At 36.0% G+C, this 7,482-nt stretch overlaps 1 non-coding gene across 1 annotated transcript; it reads left to right on the plus strand.

Annotated features, from left to right (window-relative positions):
• The first annotated feature begins 1,483 nt into the window (after window positions 1-1,483).
• LOC111819989 (U6 spliceosomal RNA) lies at window positions 1,484-1,590 on the plus strand. The gene has a single exon (XR_002823558.1). It is a non-coding gene; the product is annotated as a U6 spliceosomal RNA (small nuclear RNA).
• The last annotated feature ends 5,892 nt before the right edge of the window (window positions 1,591-7,482 follow it).

The raw sequence follows: 7,482 nt of genomic DNA on the forward strand, positions 1-7,482 counted from the left end.
TTAGTGTTTGGTTATTAACTGGGGACTATATTTTAGACAAGCTGACACATAAAACTACCCATCACACCCTTCTTAGAATTCCACAAACTATTATTTTTTTTCCATTACTTTTTAGTCAGTAATTAATAAACTTAACCAATAACCATATTTGAATGCTTATTTTATATCAGGCATTATATTGGGAATTAAGAAAAATACAAATTACTTTATTCTGTCACAACTTCTAAATGGTTTAAGAGAATGGCAAGGTTTTATGCTTATTTTAATTACTCATTGCACATGACATAGAAGTGTGCCACTGAAATATAGTCAATATTTAATCAATAAAATTAACATCTTTGTTAAGAGGAGTTTTCACAAAAAGATATATTTTTAAGATTTAAGTTATCACACATGGAAATCAGTGATTCATGTAAGGTGCAAGACAAGGTTATCAGAGGAGAGAAATTCAAGGAGCCGAGAGGACAGAATGTTCAAAGAATCATTTATGTATACATTGAAATCAATAACTAAGGCAGAAATGGCTTTTTTTGAGAATGACAGATCCAGGAGATAAAACTGTTGAAAAATGGAGGAAACTATCATAGAAGTTGGTAGACGACATCAGCAACGAAGCTTGATGGTTGTTGTGCTGTGGAGCCGATTCCAACTCATAGCAACAGCATGTGGAAGAGTAGAACTGCCCCATAGAGTTTTCTAGGCTGTAGTCTTTACAGGAGCGGATTGCCAGGTCTGGGTGGTGCTAACCTTTCAGTTAGCAGCCAAGCACTTAAATGGCTTTCAAACTGGTAGAGAGGAAGAAGGGAGGGAGTAATCTGTAAACAGCCATGTGGCATAAAAGCACCTTGCAGGACCAGAGATAGGAAGACAGAATAAGATAAAAACAATGATCGCTTGGGAGTATGGCAGGGGAGGAAGTGTCCTTAGGGAAAAGCCAGATTTCTCTTAGAGCAGAACCTAAATAAAATTTTCTTAAAATAGATTGAAAGTAGAGGCTATTTTTTTTTTTTTTCTTGAAATGAAATGAAACGCAAACAGTAGTAAGGAAGGGTTCTAGATCTTGGAAAAGGGAAGAAAAGGGGACTGACAAAGGCTATACAGAGTCTCACAGGAAATAGTGCGGGGGTGAGGGGTAACCTGGGAGTCTGGATGTTTAAGCTGATAAAGGAATTCAACAAGTTGCAGGATAAAAAAATTAGAACACAAAAATCTGTTGTATTTCTATACACTAGCAATGCAGAATCTAAAATGAAATTAAAAAAGCAATTCCATTTATAATAGCATCAAAAGAAAAAAATTAGAAATAAATTTAACTAAAGAGATGTAAGACTTGTTCACTGAAAGCTTTAAAATATTACTATAGGAAATTAAAGAATATCTAAATAAATGAAAAAGATATCCTGTGTTTGCAGATTGGAAGACTTAATATTGGTAAGATGACAATACTACCCATAGTGATACACAGTGTTAAAATCCTAATGGTGTGCTCGCTTCCACAGCACATAAACTAAAACTGGAATGATACAGAGAAGATTAGCATGGCCCCTGAGCAAGGATGACACACAAATTCGTGAAGTGTTCCACAGTTTTAAATTTAAGAAAAATAAATAATAAATACACAAATAAGGTAGATTACAAAAATCACTTTTTTTTTGCATAAATAGAAAATCCTATTCTAAACTTCATCTGGCATTTCAAGGGATCCAGAATAGCCAAAACAATTTTGAAAAAGAATAACAAAGTTGGAGGACTTATATTTTCGTATTTCAAAACTCACTACGAAGTGACAGTAATCAAAATTGTGGTACTGGAGTGAGGATAGACATATACACCAATGGAATAGAATTTAGAACCTAGAAGGAAATAAACCCTCACATGTATGGTCAAATGATTTCAACAGCGTACCAAGAATATTCAAAAGGGGAGAATACTCTCTTCAATAAGTGGTACTATGAAAACTGGATATCCATATGTAAAAGAATGAAATTGGACCCCTATCTCGCACAAAATACAAATATTAACTCAAAAGGGATCAAAATCATAAATTTAAGTCTAAAAATACAAAACTCTTGGAAGAAAACATAGCAACAAATCTTTATGTCCTTAGGAAGTACAGTACCAAAGGCAGGAAATAAAATAAAAGAAAAATTAGACTTCATAAGAATTAAAAAATGTGTGTGTTGAAGATCACTATCAGAGTGTGAAAAGACACCCTACTCAATGGGAGAAAATATTTGCAAATCTTATATCTGATAAGGTTTAATATCCAGAATATATAAAGAATTCCTACAACTCAACACCAAAATAACAACCCAAATAAAAAAGTGTGAAAAGGGTTTAAATTTCTCCAAAAGAAGATACACAGATGGCTAACAAACACATGAAAAGATGCTTAATATCAGTAATCATTAGCAAAATGCAAATCAAAACCACTTCATACCTACTCGAATGGCCATAATGAAATAAATGGGAAATGACTAATGGAGAGAATGTGAAGAACTTGAAGCTTTCATACATTGCTAGTGAGAAGAGTTTGGTGATTCCTCAAAAAATTAAACATAGACTTACAACTACTTATTTTGCTATTCCTCTACTCAAAATTGTGAATGGTTCCAACTGCTAGAGTCGCAAAGGATTAAACTCAACTTCATCTTCTCCACCCTGCCCCTTGCACACACTCACATAAATTCAGGTAGCAATGTCCCTCCTTCTCTCCAAGGTGAGTCTTCTCACCTGTTCTCTAAATCCCTTCCTGGTTCATCTACTCTAAGCCCTACTTATAAGAACCGTGTGGTGGCAGCATCAGATCTCCTCATCTAACTTCACAAGGGTGAGGGGAAAGAATCAAGATCAATATCAGCACAAGGCTGATTCCTATGAGGTGGAGATCAAACTTACCTCTATCCTACAATTTTTTTACCAATTCTGACACCAGCCATCCATCCCACGGCACTTTCTACTTCTCTGCTGGGTTCATCAATTCACTGCAATGGCCATACAGAACTCACAGACAATATTCACAATTATGGGGTTTATTAGGCAAGTAACAGGTTACAATTCAGGACCAGGAATGACTTAGGATACAGTTCTTAGATCAGCATATCTTCTTCTCAGCCATACCTGTAGGCAGGCCTCTCTCTGGCCTTCAGCCCCTCAGCCTTTCAGCCCTTGACCCCTCAGCCTGTGCCCTGCTTGGCAAGTGTTACAAAGCTCTTTAAGTCTGCCAATGTGTGCCCAGAGGCACCACCTTCTACCAGTAAGCCTTCTGCCCAAAGTCACTCAGCTCTCTCACTCTATGGGTCTACAAGCCTAGCTCTGCCAACAAGTGCCCAGAGGCATCCTACTCCACCAGGAAGCTTCCTGCTCAAAGACTCTCAGCTATCTTGCTCCATGGGCCAGCAAGTCCACTGTAGCCGCCTCCCTCCATGGGCTGGGAAGCCCACTGTGCCATCTGGCACTGGTCTCCTGGTTATGCTGCCATTGTTTCTCTGCTGCCGCTTCTTGTCATCTCACTCCACCTTTGATGTTGCAGCTCTCTCTCTGTCTCCTGGTATTGGAGGTTCTTAGCACAAGGACCTCAGGTGCAAAGGACACACTCCATTTCTGGCTCTTCTTTCTTGATTTTAGTGAGGTCCCCTCTTCCCTCCTCTGGGATGACTCATTTTAAGCCTAGCGGGATGGCAAAACTGACCAATCCCCTCATTAGAGTTCCATATACTTTATTTGCATGGCCACTCCCCCACAAGGGTTCTATGTACCTTATTTGCATTATTTGCAAGCTGTCTAATCCCCTTGGTGGGCCACAAGTACCTTATTTGCCTGGTCCCACCCAGTCATTTTCTGAGAGTCACAAGATTATGCATGGCGAAAAGAACCGTATTAAGTATTTCACTGTACTCCGTTACTATATCCGTTTTCTCCTGTTTTCCTGTATCTTTAATCTCTCCCTTCTCATCTTTATCCTTAACACGAAATCAAGTCAAAGTCTCTCCCACCATTAAAAAATCTTTTAAAGAAACCAAAAAAAATTAAATATAGAATTATCATATGACCCAGAAACTTCACTTCTAGTTTTATACCCAAAAGATACTTGTACACCGATGTTCAAGGAAGCATTATTCACAATAGCTAAAACTGTATGCTATATATATATATTTACCACAAAAAAATTTTAAAAAAACCTAAATTTTCCTCTACAGATAAATGGGAAACAAAAATGTTATACATATATACATATATATATATGTATATATACACATATATAAAGGAATATTATTCAGTCATATAAAGGAATGACATTCTGATACATGTCACAACATGGATAAACATTAAAAACATTATCACACCAAACCTGTTGCCATTGTGTTGATTCTGACTCATAGCAACCCTATAGGAGACAGTAGAACTGTCCCACAGGGTTTCTAAGGAGCGGCTGGTGGATTGGAACTGCTGACCTTTTGGTTAGCAGCCAAGCTCTTAATCACTAAGCCAAGAACAAAAGGGCAAATATTGCACGACTCCATTTACATGAAATATCTAGGCTAGGCAAATTCATAGCGACAGAAAGTAGATTAGAGGTTACCAGGAGCTGAGGCTGTGGGCAACGGGGAGTTATTTTTTGGTGGCTACAGAGTTCCTGTTTCAGTTAGTGGAAAATAATTGGAAATAGACAGTGATGGTGATTGCACACCATTGCAAATGTGATTAATACCACTGAGTCATACACTTAAAAATGGTTAGTGACAAATTTTATTCTATATATATTTTTACCATAAAACAAAACACACACACACACAATGCTAGCTTTCAAGTTAATAAAGCTTTTAGAAAACAGAAAAGGTTTTATCCATTGAGATCACACACACACACACACACACACACACACACACACACACACACACACACTCACACAGGTTTAAGATGTCATAGGGTATCATATAACTTTCTAAAGCAAAATTCCTAGCTGTAAAAATGTGGAAATTGAGTGGCATAACCAATTAAAAAATAGCTTAGTTTTGAACTACTTAAAATTAAATAAGAGAGTATGTTTCTTTATTGGATTGTGCCCAATCTTCCACTCTGTGTGGAGCATGTGATATAATTATGTGGTTAGGTACTTAGGTCTATAATAAAGAGACACCCACATTTTACGTTTTAAAATCAAGTAATAATTAAGTTATGAATTCCATGCTAATATTACCTCTAGTATAATTGCCAGACAATTTTCAGGCCATAAATAACCCTACAATTACTTAATGCTTTTTTTTTTTTTAAATGCTCTGGAGTCTACAACAATTACATTATTACAGAATAATTACATGAATTACTTTATTTGTAATTACCATAAAAGACATTATTATTCCACCACTTTATTCAAAATGCAAAGGCTGAATACAATATATTTGATGCTGAATTTTTGATCCATTATTAGAAAATTAAATGATATTTAACCTTTATGTTTTATTATATATTTGAAGCAGCACATATATGAGTCTCTGTGGGTCATTTGCCAACTGTTCTTTCAGTGCCTTAAAACATACTTGGTTAACTGGAAAAAGAAAGTTTCTTAATCCATTTTGTGATGGTGTTTCTGTGTGTGACCCTTTGCAAGAAAGCTCTATAAAATCCTTAAATGGTATGAATGTGGTTTTGAGAACACAATAATTAGAGATTTGCAGTTAGAATGAATAGACTCCAAGCAGTACACTTAACTGCTAAATATAACTGCATTTAAAGAATCACTCAATAAACTAATTTCATTGGAACCCAGGGGTTTTTGAATAAAGCTAAACATTACTATTTGGGAATTAAATTCTGCCAGAATCCAGGATTTAATTAATTTTCATGATTTTTAAAAATCTAACCTCAAGCAGATTGGGAGTATAATCACATAATTTAGGCTCCATTAAATATGCTACCGTTTTTCCCTACCCCAAGGAGCCAGAATCCAGATAGCATATTTTGTTTTCTTTATTATCTATAATGCATCTTTAGCAAGAGAATTATTCTGATCCAAATTTTCATTTACCATCCAGTTTGGGTATCATTATGCATATAATTATGTGGTCAATGAGGAAATAAAAGATTATTCTTCCCTGTTCTATTTTAGTTTTTGTTTAAGAAGAAGCCACAATTTTATAAATTGTTAGCAACTCTACAAGTTACACTTTTGAGATTGCAATTACTCATCTGAGACTCTAAAAAGGGTCCATATTTCCAGACAGTTACATTATTTATGCCTTAATAGCATTACAGCCATATTGCTGTTGTTCTTCACGGCCCAGATTGTCTTGCTTCTGGACACATTCCGCTGGGTTATGCCCAATTTAATTTGCTTACCTTTCACTCCCTTCTCATCAACCTCATCCTCTTTTATCTCCTCCTGTACAGTTATGGTCTGTCTTTTTAGTTGCATTTTTGTGACAGCATCATCCTGAAATTTGAGCTTCTTAGTAGACACTAGCTAATCTCGGATTCTTCGAAAGCTATACAGGTGTCTGAGGCTGGATTTACAGATATAAGGCTTTTTTTTTTTTTTGCTTTTTTTTTAATTTCCAGGTATTGACTTCAATAACATTTGGATATGGTCTTCCATGCCTTCTTTTCTCCCTCATTCTATTTTGTTTTACTGACTGGGTCTTCACTGAGCTACCAGCTGAACTGGATGTATACTTTACTGCTTGGGCCCTGTTCATAAGTTCCGATACAGATTCATCACTATCAAATTCTGTTGCATACACTATCTCAATCTGGGGCTACAGAGAGTCCTCTTCTGTGGGAGGGAGGGTTTCTGTGGCTATGTCTGTCAGTAGAAAGGAAAAATGCAAAATCAAGATGTTGGCAGAAAGCTGTGGTTCATTTTTTAATAGAAAAATCCTTTGCAGCAAGTCAGATTCTTATTATTTCCACCTATGGTTTGGAAAAAAATTTGTTCTAAAACATTTAGATTAAACTATACACAGAAATAGTAGAGAATGCAACTTTTATGTTGATTTTTAGTATTGACACTAAAGTTACAAAGAGTGTTGAGTTTACTCAGCTCACATGCTTGGCTTATGAACTGTAGCCTGATGTAAAGAGAAAATATTTCTTCAAGAAGAAGGTCTGAACTTCCCTCTGACCGGATCCAATCATATAGGTATATCTCAAAGTAATTTCTACCTGATTATTTGGTTATTTCTGATGACTTACCCTTCTTCTAGGGAGAATTTGAGTCACTTAGCTGAAGGTTTGGCACTGTACCTCTGGGTTCTCACCCAGACCCTAGTCAATTGTATTCTTCACGGAAAAGTTTAGAAAATTATGTGCAAATCATAGCTCATTTAACAATTCAATTAAAAAAATATGATCATGAGAGTTCTGGCAAAATGGCACTCTAGGCAGAAGCACCATGCCTTCCCTCCACAGGAAAGATCCAAAAAACTAAGCCAAAAAGAGAATACAACAATCCTGAAACCCTAAAACATCAAATGAAGAGATAAA

Source organism: Trichechus manatus, unplaced genomic scaffold, assembly GCF_000243295.1.
Source record: "Trichechus manatus latirostris isolate Lorelei unplaced genomic scaffold, TriManLat1.0 scaffold00023, whole genome shotgun sequence".
Classification (NCBI taxonomy): Eukaryota; Metazoa; Chordata; class Mammalia; order Sirenia; family Trichechidae; genus Trichechus; species Trichechus manatus.